General features: G+C 39.9%; 1 protein-coding gene across 1 annotated transcript in view; it reads left to right on the plus strand.

The window, feature by feature from the left end:
- The window catches only part of cacna2d3a (calcium channel, voltage-dependent, alpha 2/delta subunit 3a), a 438,757-nt gene that overhangs the window by 303,127 nt on the left and 122,499 nt on the right, over positions 1–13,131 (plus strand). The gene's annotated exons all lie outside the window — the stretch shown is intronic.

Here is a 13,131-nt window from a genome sequence, read left to right on the forward strand (position 1 = left end):
CTCTATGGGGTTCAGGTCTGGTGAGTTTGCTGGCCAGTCAAGCACACCAACACCATGGTCATTTAACCAACTTTTGGTGCTTTTGGCAGTGTGGGCAGGTGCCAAATCCTGCTGGAAAATGAAATCAGCATCTTTAAAAAGCTGGTCAGCAGAAGGAAGCATGAAGTGCTCCAAAATGTCTTGGTAAACGGGTGCAGTGACTTTGGTTTTCAAAAAACACACTGGACCAACATCAGCAGATGACATTGCACCCCAAATCATCACAGACTGTGGAAACTTAACACTGGACTTCAAGCAACTTGGGCTATGAGCTTCTCCACCCTTCCTCCAGACTCTAGGACCTTGGTTTCCAAATGAAATACAAAACTTGCTCTCATCTGAAAAGAGGACTTTGGAACACTGGGCAACAGTCCAGTTCTTCTTCCCCTTAGCCCAGGTAAGACGCCTCTGACGTTGTCTGTGGTTCAGGAGTGGCTTAACAAGAGGAATACGACAACTGTAGCCAAATTCCTTGACATGTCTGTGTGTGGTGGCTCTTGATGCCTTGACCCCAGCCTCAGTCCATTCCTTGTGAAGTTCACCCAAATTCTTGAATCGATTTTGCTGGACAATCATAAGGCTGCGGTTCTCTCGGTTGGTTGTGCATCTTTTTCTTCAACACTTTTTCCTTCCACTCAGCTTTCTGTTAACATGCTTGGATACAGCACTCTGTGAACAGCCAGCTTCTTTGGCAATGAATGTTTGTGGCTTACCCTTCTAGTGAAGGGTGTCAATGATTGTCTTCTGGACAACTGTCAGATCAGCAGTCTTCCCCATGATTGTGTAGCCTAGTGAACCAAACTGAGAGACCATTTTGAAGGCTCAGGAAACCTTTGCAGGTGTTTTGAGTTGATTAGCTGATTGGCATGTCAAAATATTCTAATTTTTTGAGATAGTGAATTGGTGGGTTTTTGTTAAATGTGAGCCAAAATCATCACAATTAAAAGAACCAAAGACTTAAACTACTTCAGTCTGTGTGCATTGAATTTATTTAAAACACGAGTTTCACAATTTGAGTTGAATTACTGAAATAAATGAACTTTTCCACGACATTCTAATTTATTGAGATGCACCTGTATTATACAGGTATATCTATCTATCTATCTATCTATCTATATACATTATATATATATATATATATATATATATATATATATATATATATATATATATATATATAGAAGTCTGAATAGAATAGGGTGACATATCGGACATGCAGTATATCTACAATGATTTTTGGTGAACATAAACTTAAGCAACTTGTGAATATCACAATAATGTTAATGTGCTTTATTGTGCTGGTAAGTTTCCTAAACAGCATATCATTAGACTGGTTACACCATCAACTTGCAACTGGCGAGTAAGACAGCACTTGAGTGTCATCGCTCAAAAGTGTTCACCGAAGTCTCTTTGAGGCATTTTTCATATATTAAAATGTTTTGAAAAAGTAGATATAGATTAATATTGTTTATTATTGGTATTGTTAAATTAGTGCATATAAATGAAACCAATGAAATATTCTTTCTTGTGTTAATTTAATAAAACAAACTGGAAATATGCATCAGTTATTTTGAACTAGATTACATTCTGAATCTATTTGGCAACAAAGGCAGTGCTGTTGAAATTGTGGTGCCTCTGACTGAAAAAAAGCTTCCTTTTTATCCAATTCAGAGCAAATACATTAATATTGAGACATATATTAAATATTGTCAAAAGGCTGAAATAAAATATATACTGTATATATATATTAGGGCTGTCAAACGACAAAGTATGCTTCATTCAGATGTATTTATTGTTTTTCAGTCATTTACACACAACCTACCCTGGTACAACAGAAAATGAAAACTGCACAATTCAAAATATGTAATATATATATATATATATATATATATATATATATATATATATATATATATATATATATATATATAAACATACATAAATTATATATAGTTGTATGTGTATTATGACAGGACATATTTGCTTCCTTTTATGGTGTTTTAACAGACATAATGTTTAGATGAGCACAGTGGAATTAAATAGCTCTGGTTATGTGACTAATTGCACCACTCATGCGAAAAAAAGTCTGCACTGTCATTTACAATTCACAACTCTGTGTAAAATACATCAACAACTCCTTTTAGACACCTTTCACCCCGTTCGGTGGGATTAAATGGGCTAATGACAGTATAGATTACCTGCAGGGTTCCAGTATCTTCTACTGTTCTACAGTGGCTAGTGCACTATCAAACGCACTATTATGCAGAGACACTGTGACAGAACCTTGGAGACTATGCGCAGCAGGGTTTCCGTTAGCTGGAAATGTCCGACAAGTAAAATAATTATTTGCCCTGCGCTGCCACGGAGGACTTTCCTGACAGTTTGCGAAGTTCAAAAGCAGCCTGCGTTATTCCCGTCTCGCGTGCCAGTTTAAAACTCTTCATTTAACTCTTTCTTTAGTTGATTAACAGATGAGTAGATCCCGAAATTCATGCACAAACTCAATGGGAGAGTTAATTCAAGGTAACATGTAAACAAAAAACATAAAAGAACGGCTCGCACCGTTTGGGGTGATTCAATCAGAAGTGGACAAGTGAGAGATATCACCGTTATAACTGGTCGTATTATGCTTCTTTTTTTGACCACTTGTGTTTGGATTTCGTGGGAGAGGCTCTGGTATAATAACACATTAATCATTAGGCCTATGTCAGTGTATCATTGCATGATATAGTGCAAAAAGTAAAAGAAGAAAAGAAAGAGCTTAAAACGCGCACAGTTTCCCTTAATTAAACTTGCATTTAATTTAAGTACAAACATGATATTATGAGCAGAATTTGAAGTAATTTAGTGTAATACCTGAATTTACAGAGCTTCCAATGTGCGTGCTTAGAGATGAGATGAGCGGATTTTTTCCAATTTATCCAGCAAAGTACTCCTGGACACGTTGGCTAGCACTAAAACTCTGGTGCGCAGTGCAAGACAGGTGTTCAAATGGTTGCAATCATGTTGCAATCATGTTGCAAGCACTATCTAACTGTTTTTGTGTGCTTCATTCTAAATGTCCCCCTGCTTTGCTACATTGATAAAATGCTTGGCACAGGTCTCAGCATAATGTCTCCCACCATCTGCTTTCATGATGGTCAATGCATGGTTTATTAAAAGGGTCATATAAGGACGTGCGTTAACGGTGTTAAAAAAAATAGTGGCGTTAAAGGAATATTGCGTTAAAACGCGTTAACTTCGACAGCTCTAATATAAAGTGCATATATATATATATATATATATATATATATATATACACACACACACACACACACACAAACACATTTTAATTATTTATTTATGTCCACACATAGGTAAATAGTACAGGACACAAATATTAGAAGTACAAACAGAATAGTTTACATTGGCAACCCATGGACCAGTTACATCAAATTTCCAGACTACACATCACAGCACAGCAATTCATTAGGGATACAAGTAACAATGTATCCACCATATATGGCGACTGCCAATGACAGCACAGTATTTGGCAAGCTTCTTAGCCCCTTTTTTTGACATCCCCAGAGGCCCTCTTACGACCAACCTATGTAATTGTCCTTAGCTGCCAAATATGAATACCAATAGTCTGTCCCTATAACCCAGTTCTGAAATGATGTCCAGGAGCAGTTGATATTTAATGACTTTAGTTTTATGTCTTTTACTATAAGGTCAAGTATCCTGTCATGACGTGATATGTACAGTCCTTTGTAAGCATTACAGCCATTCAAGATATGTGACAATGATTCAATAACCTGTTTTTCGGTGTGATGCAAACAATGAGGGACATGAATAGTGGGAAACCAGATAGAAAGATTGAGTGTAGTAGGGAGGACCTGTAGTCTAGCTTTAACTTTGAATATGACAATGTCCTCATTGAGTGCAGTGTTCTAAAGCAGTGGTTCCCAAACTTTTTACAGTGGCGTACGCCTCCAAACATTCAACATCCTTTTGCGTACCCCCTCTCTAACGCTTAGAAAATATTCACACAATGTATTTTGTATATTTACACAATTATCTTTGTAAAACACTCCTTTATATTAAACGTTATATTTGTACATGTTTTGTACATGTTATATTAATCATATACATATTGAATAAATGGCTTACCTATGGGTATGCTAGATATGATATAACTGCATAACCTGAAAACTCCCCCCTCATCGCGTTGCGGTACGCAAGAATAGCCTTCGGTTCTGTGCCTGGAATTGCGCATCATTGCAGGTACGGTGTTGCCGGCCAACTTCGAGCATTGCAGTTAAGTATCTGTGCAATTGCGTGGTCAGCTCAAGGTGCTTTTTTTATGTCACATTTGACAATTTAGCAAGGTTGAGCTCATTTGCTAAAAAACATCATGCAACAATGGGAAAACAGGTCTCTAGCGTGTGAAAATTACTGCGTGTGAATGTGGAAAATTATTTGGCCGCACCGGATGTCTGACACCTGTCATCAAAGCTTATGAACTTATACCATCAGACTCAAAACTCCCTATGCATCTAACCTTAAATACAAATTACGTTTTAAACTGCGAAAAAAACAAACAAACAGACAAACTAAAATCATGGACAACTGACATGTGCGAGTCTGGTAAAACAGTGAAGTATTAATTTTATTTACTATCACTTAGCTACATCACCTAGTAGTGTGCTGGGCTGGTTAAAAAAGACACTTGTGTGACGCACAACGCATTAGTAAATGCATTTTTTTAACCGCAAAAGAGGGTTATTTCATTATCTGACCTTTATGACACAACCATTTTGGTGTTTCTACACTAGGGGGCACACAAAGTTATTTTTTGCCAGTGAGAAATACATGAACTGAGTTTGAATGTTATTTTAGACGGTGATGAAATTAAAAGAATGGTGAATCTCAGAATTATATTCACGTACCCCCATTGTCACCTCACATACCCCTAGGGATACGCGTACCCGAGTTTGGGAAACACTGTTCTAAAGAAATGAATGAGAAACAGAATGGTCTACTGAGGGAAAGGCATGCAAGTTTTAGTTCAGTCCAGTGTTGCTGTTGATGGTGTAAATCCATGGGAGTCCTCCTGGCGCCCTTAGGTGTCAGCAGGTGACTATCATAGATGACTGTTGCCCTCACAGAAATGGGGGGAGGGGTGGGGGGTGCATTTTAATTCCAAGCCACTTTCTTACTAAGCTCACTGTTTTGTCATTCATTTCGCTTACCACTTTATGTTGCATGTAAACGTTGGGGAACAGATGTTGTATTTTTGACAGTGACACATGTCTGAGAGCATCCAACTTCATAATTACTGGTAATGGGCATTTGTCAATCAAGTCCAGTCTGGATGTAAACTCGGACACAATGTTGTTAACTTGCTCCTTCCTTTCACCTGCAATGTTAATTTTGTGACCTAGATAGATGTAATCACAGAGCATGTAGGACTATCGGCATTTGAGCGGTACCAACAATTCCCCCCACTTCTCCTCTCATAAAAAACAGCACATTTTGTGTCCTTAACCTCCAGGCCTGACCATTTCACAAATAAATCAGTCTTGGTTAGCATGTTTTTAGTAACACTCTTGCAGCAAATTAGCTTAAAAAGGGAATTATTTATAATTAATTATAACTGGTTATAATTAATAATAAATATTTAGATTAGATCTTAGAATTAACTGTAGCAGAATCGATATTACAATTATTTGATCTGTCCATCAATATAATTATTTATCAACTCTAGGAAGATTACTTTCCTGGCCAAGGAACATTAGCCTTCCTACTTATACAGTGCTAGCAGTAGTTTAGCATGTAGCAAGGAGCAACATTCAGTGACTTTGAATTGTGAGCGGAACACAGAGACAATCAATTGTGAATATAAGGGATTTAATAAATGAAACTATAACTAACATACAAACAAACTAAGCAAAACATACATATATAGAATGAAGGAAAGTAAGGAAAGGAGAGAGAGAGAAGAAGAAGGCAGTATTTCACATCAATTAACCACAACCTAAATGAGAATCATCAGAGGCACAATTCACCTTAAAAGGGGTTCAAACTTAAACGCGCATCTAATCAGTTGTAAATGGTTACTTGCATTGGTTTGTTGCTGAATAAGAGTCTTGATGCGGTAGACGAGGTTCTCGACGATTTCTTTAGGAGTGAGTTGAAGAAGTCCACAGCAAATCCACAAAGTTACTTGAAGGTAAACACTGCCAGAAGGTTCAACTCAAGAGGAGAGTTTTGGAGTGTGTTGGTCTCAAGAAGAAGAGTTTTGAGCGATGATTAGTCTGCGTTCTGGAGTTTTACTAGTTCATTGCCGCACCCATTTTGTGGGTGGAGTGGCCAATCAGAGGCATGCATTTTGAGCGGGAGAGACATCCTTTGTCTCCGTTTATGGCCCATTCGCATTTTATTGCTGATCTGGACCGCTAGTGCAGCTTTTAATTCAAAACATAGTAAGAATTGTTCGATGCATTTCACGATCACATGGTGTACATTATTGTGTGAGAAATAAAGAGAAGATCATTTTGATACCAAGAAGGTAACCTCCAGATGATATTAAAGCAGAGATACACTCATACACTTGAATATAGGCATTTAACGTCTAACTAATACAAGTAAAGGGTTTTAACTAAGTTAATATAATAGGGGAATATACATACGACACATGCATATAGCAGATACATTTATAACTGCTTACTATGGCCTAAATAGAGAAAATGTCTTTAGGTGTGTGTGTGACGTGTATTGGAATTACTGGAGACAGACAACTGCTCTGGTGCCTGGCACGGGGGTCACCCCCCTTTCTGTGGAATGTGTTTGAAGCTTGATGGAGACACTCCAGAGGCGACCTGTTTTAGCATCCTTTTGATAGTGATAAAGACCATCTGCAATTGAGCACCCATATAAATGTAAACACGGAGGCCAGGTCAGTAATTTATATGCAAATGTCAAAAGGCTAAAAGGGTTTTTTTTAAACAAAGTGTAACTAGCCATCACTGATCTTACACAGACGTTACACTCTCCTCTCTTGAGGCTAGCTGGACATCATCTGCAAAGGCCTGTACAGGGTTGGGGGAGATCACACCATGGGGGCACATTAGCACATCCACTTTAATCCACTTTTTGGTTGGTGGCAATTATAAAATTAACCGCACTCCATGGGCAGCCTGTTTTAAAGCCAATCTGAAGAGGTGTTGGGTGAGTTAGCTGCTTTCCACAGAATACTTGTATAAAGGAGCCTCTGTATACATCTTTCACTATGTCAATAAACAGTTGAGGTAGCTGTATTTCCTCCAGTGATCTGATCATGACATTGTGAGATAAAGTCCCAAACGCATCTCTAAAGTCAAGGAAGACTGAATATAGTCAACAACAGTGTTTCCCAACCACTGTGCAGCGTCACACTAGTGTGCCGTGAAAGATTGTCAGGTGTGTCATGGAAAATGATCAAATTCCACAAAATAAATAAATACAGTTTTTTTCCGGAATATAAATTGCAGATATTTTCATCATCTGAAAGGTCCTGTGACTTATAGTCCAAAGTGATTTATATACATCATATGTAACTGATATCGGCAGGTCAAACACGTGCACCAAAACTGATGAAAACATAGGGAAGGCATAAAGATGGTAGACGCGTTTTAAATTTGCCAATTCAGAATATTTTCTTTACAAAACATTTTATGCAACCAGTTTAAATATTTTATCCATCATAACATTGTTGTTCTAACAAACTCTAGACCACTGTCAAAAGCAACTCCTCACATGCCCACAAAATGATGCTTCATCACACTCATAGTAAAAAACATTCAGTCAGTGAACCAAATAATTAATACATTGCAAAGAGGGTTGCAAATATCAGAAATATTCACAGTCACTAACGTTAATGAACGAATAGAATACAACAGGTGTATTGTTTTACTCACAGACTAAAAGCTGTTTATTTGTGCACCGCACAGAGTTACAGACAAGGACAGATTAAGAACTGAGATGCCCAGGGGCTGGTACACCATGGAGGCCCCCCATGATGTATTATCAGGATCAGAATCAGAATGAGCTTTATTGCCAAGTATGCTTACACATACAAGGAATTTGTCTTGGTGACAGGAACAATACAAAAACAGCAGCAAGACATATATAATTTAAAAAAATAAAAAATAATTATACACATATGTACAGACACACACATACATACAAACACACATACACATGGGTAGTGCAAATCTAATACAATCTGTTATGTACAGTGTAAATAGAAATCTGTTATGTACAGTGCAAATGTTTTTTATTTTTTTATTTTTATTTTTTATTTTTATTTTTTTTTTCAGAGGAATGAAATGGCAGAAGAGGTTGGATGTGTTGGATAAATATAAGAAAGATTAAACTGTGTATTGCACATAGTTATTGCTCAATGGGGCAATTTAACTGTTCATGAGATGGATAGCCTGAGGGAAATAACTGTTCCTGTGCCTGACAGTTCTGGTGCTCAGAGCTCTGAAGCGTCGGCCAGAAGGCAACAGTTCAAAAAGGTAGTGGGCAGGGTGAGTGGAGTCCAGAGTGATTTTTCTAGCCTTTTTCCTCACTCTAGAAGTGTATAGTTCTTGAAGGGGAGTCAGGGGGCAACCAGTAATCCTCTCAGCAGTCCAAACTGTCCTTTGTAGTCTTCTGATGTCTGATTTCGTAGCTCAACCAAACCAGACAGTTATTGAAGTGCAGATGACAGACTCAATGACTGCTGAGTAGAATTGTATCAGCAGTGCCTGTGGCAGGTTGAATTTCCTCAGCTGGCGAAGGAAGTACAACCTCTGCTGGGCCTTTTTCACAATGGAGTCAATGTGGGTCTCCCACTTCAGGTCCTGTGAGATGGTAGTGCCCAGGAACCTGAATGACTCCACTGCTGCCACAGTGATGTTTAGAATGGTGAGGGGGGTCAGTGTTGGGGTGTTCCTCCTAAAGTCCACAATCATCTCCACCGTTTTGAGCGTGTTCAGCTCAAGGTTGTTTTGACTGCACCAGACAGCCAGCTGTTTAACCTCCCTTCTGTATGCAGACTCATCGTCATTTCGGATGAGGCCGATGACAGTGGTGTCATCTGCAAACTTCAGGAGCTTGACAGAGGGGTCCTTGGCAATGCAGTCATTGGTGTAGAGGGAGAAGAGTAGTGGGGAGAGCACACATCCCTGGGGGGAACCAGTGCTGATTGTACAGGTGCTGGAAGTGAGTTTCCCCTGTCTCACAAGCTGCTGCCTGTCCGTCAGAAAGCTGGTAATCCACTGACAGATAGACAAGGGAACAGAGAGTTGGTGTAATTTATTCTGGAGTATGGCTGGGATGATGGTGTTGAAAGCCAAACTGAAGTCCACAAAAAGGATCCTTGCATATTTCCCTGGTCTGTCCATATGTTGCAGGATATGATGCAATCCCATGTTGACTCCACAGACCTGTTTGCTCGATAAGCAAATTGAAGGGGATCTAGAAAGGATCCAGTGATGTTCTTCAGGTGGGCCAACACCAGTCTCTCAAATGATTTCATGACCACAGATGTCAGGGCAACATGTCTGTAGTCTTTAAGTCCTGTGATTTTTGGTTTCTTTGGGATGGGGATGACAGTAGATTGTTTGAAGCAGCATGGAACTTCACACTGCTCCAGTGGTCTATTGAAGATCTGTGTGAAGATGGGGGCCAGCTGGTTAGCACAGGATCTAAGACATGCAGGTGAAATGCCATCTGGGCCCTGTGCTTTCCTTATCCTTTGCTATCAAAAGACACGGCTCACATCATCTTCACAGATCTTAAGTGCAGGTTGAGTAGCAGGAGGGGGGAGGAGGGAGGTTGCAGGAGGTGTTGGTGTTTGTGTGAAGTGAAGGTCAGAGTGGGTGTGGGGTGTGAGATTGGGCCTTTCAAATCTACAGTAGAACGCATTCAGGTCATCAGCCAGTTGTTGGTCCACCACAGGGTTGGAGGCAGGAGTCCTGTAATTCATAAGTTGTTTCATACCACTCCACACTGATGCAGGTTCGTTAGCTGAAAACTTGTTTTTCAGCTTCTCAGAGTATCTTCTTTTAGCCACTCTGATTCCTTTATTCAGTTTGTTCCTGACCTGATTGTACAAGACTTTATCCCTAACTCTGTAAGCATCCTCTTTAGCCTGACGAAGCTGCCTGAGTTCCGCTGTAAACCATGGTTTGTCATTGTTAAATGTTAAATAAGTCCTAGTAGGAATGCACATATCCTCACAAAAACTGATATATGATGTAACAGTATCTGTGAGCTCGTCCAGATTGGTGTCTGCAGCCTCAAAAACACTCCAATCTGTGCAGTCAAAGCAGGCTTGTAGTTTCAGCTCTGCTTCGTTGGTCCATCTCTTTACAGTCCTTAATACAGGCTTAGCAGATTTTAATTTCTGTCTGTAGGTTGGATTAAGATGAACCAGACAGTGATCAGATAGTCCCAAAGCTGCTCTAGGGACAGAGCGATATGCATCCTTTATTGTTGTGTAGCAGTGATCCAGTATATTTCTGTCTTTGGTTGGGCATGTAATGTGCTGTTTGTATTTGGGCAGTTCACATGTGAGGTTTGCTTTGTTAAAATCCCCAAGAATAATAATAACTGAGTCCGGGTATTGTTATTCCGTGTCTGTGATTTGATAAGCCAGCTGTTGCAGCGCGGCATTCAAACACGCGTTTGGCGCAATATACACACTCACCAGAATAAACGAGGAAAACTCCCGCGGCGAGTAGAAAGACTTACAGTTAATAAAGAGTGCTTCCAAATTAGGACAGCACATCCTGTTTAACGTTGTTACATCTGTACACCAACTTTCATTGATGTAAAAGCATGTTCCACCGCCTCTCGTTTTACCCGTTAACTCCACGATGCGATCTGCTTTGAACAGCTGAAAGCCCGGCAGATGTAACGCGCTGTCTGGAATGGCTTCACTCAGCCAGGTTTCTGTGAAGCACAAGGCAGCAGAGTTTGAAAAGTCCTTGTTTGTGCGGGTGAGGAGATGTAGTTTGTCTGTTTTGTTAGGGAGAGAGCAGAGATTTGCTAGATGAATGCTCGGCAGCGTTGTTCGAAAGCTGCGCCGACGGAGCCTGACCAGCGCGCCTGCTTATCTCCCTTGCCTGCGTCACATAGCACGTTTAAATAACACAGCCAGGCCTCCGACTAGAATGTCAAACAAAACGTCCGAATATTCAAAATCCGGGAAAATATTGACTGGTGTATGCTGTCGAATGTTCAACAGTTTGTCTCTGGTAAAACTGACTGAAAATAGATTAGTAAACACAAGACAAGCAAACAAAAATAACAAAACAATAGAAGCGCTCCACACCGAGGCGGCCATCCGCGGCACCATCATGATATGTGTATCGGATCAACGTTCCATCAGAAAAGATTGGAGCAATGTCTTACATGGCCAGTAATATGTACTTTTTAATTATAAACCGTTCCAAAATCATGCGTTATTAATAGGGATGTGCATGGTATTCAAATGCCAAAATCACTATTTGGTTATTCTGCACGTGTTTAGAGGTCTTCAACCCGATCTGAGTCCAATGGTACCCGACAAACCTACAGGTTTTGGGCCAGGTTCGGGTCAGTTTTTCAAGTAGGCTATAGGGCGAGTTACAGGCTGTTCACACGTGTGTCGAGGCCATGTAAACACGCACTGGACGGACGTCTTTGATTGTTGTGCCACAACTCACTATTAAGTTTAAAAGAACTTTAATATTTATAAAGGCATCTCAAGACACCTGCGTTCTGTTTTACAATTCGTTGTGCAGGACCATCAAATTTTGTAGACACTGTTAACTTAAAAAGAATGTAAATATTTATTAACGCATCTCGAGACACCTGTGTTCTGTCTCACAACTTGTTGCACTGCATCAAGCTTTTTCAGAGCTGGTGTCACAAATCGACATTCTGATGAAGTTCAGGTTGCAAAGAGGACTTAATGTGACTGTTACACATGATTCCAGATTGTTTTTCACCTGGCAAAGTTTCAGTGCTTGATAAACGGTGAGCCAATTCGATTGATATATGAACGCAACATGGACCAAAGACGTCTAAACGGACCAAAAACAGTAAGTAATTTGCCTAATACTGACCTCAAGCATACCTGGTTCTTCTCATCATAGGAGCTATGTTGCCCATTACAGTTCGGTACAGGCGTCGGAACCGCCGTCAGCTGTCCTTGCAGCATATCTTCATTTGTGTGTGCAACGGAGGAATTCCTGGCGCTGTTTTGACTCCTTTACACATTTTATTAGCTCATCGTTTGTTCTCAGCTGGTAAAAATACCACCGTATATACATATATAAATATAACGAGCGCATTTCGCCTAGCAGCCAGCATTGTTTTGGATGATCGGCAAGTTCCGTAAAAACAAATATACATCATAAAATCTGTCCAATCAGGTTGTGACTTTTTCCTGATGTCTTTGGTTTTGTATCTTTACATTTATGCATTTGGCAGATGCTTTTATCCAAAGCGACTTACAGTGCCCTTATTACAGGGACAATCCCCCTGGAGCAACCTTGAGTTAAGTGCCTTGCTCAAGGACACATTGGTGGTGGCTGTGGGAATTGAACCAACAACCTTTTGCTTACCAGTTCAGTGCTTTAGTCCACTATGCCACCACCACTCCAGTGTGAATGCTAAGTGAACCAGGACTAAATGTATCATTTTCTTTTTTGGTCCGGACCAAGAGGACCAAGAGAACCGAACTACAACTACAACCGAACTTCTGCTATTTAGGCTCATAGCTCACTGTGCAGTGTATTCCCTGCTATCTGAGTTTGTGTTTGATGCATCCATGGCAATAAATGTTCTTTATTCCCAAGTCCAGGCTCATGACAAATAACACAATAACCGTTCGTGAACTCTCACGGTTAACCAAACATTACAAAAGGTTACCGTGCACATATTTAGGGTATTAAAACACCTTTATCTTTATCAGTGAACATTAAATGCATGCAGGACTTAAACCATTTTAAAGTCCTCCATACTTTTGCACGGATTCTGTCGCTTATATGTATTCAAACCATCAGCTATGTACACAACCAGGGTAAACTGCACCTT

The sequence above is a fragment of the Myxocyprinus asiaticus genome, chromosome 24 (genome assembly GCF_019703515.2).
Source record: "Myxocyprinus asiaticus isolate MX2 ecotype Aquarium Trade chromosome 24, UBuf_Myxa_2, whole genome shotgun sequence".
NCBI classification, from domain to species: domain Eukaryota; kingdom Metazoa; phylum Chordata; class Actinopteri; order Cypriniformes; family Catostomidae; genus Myxocyprinus; species Myxocyprinus asiaticus.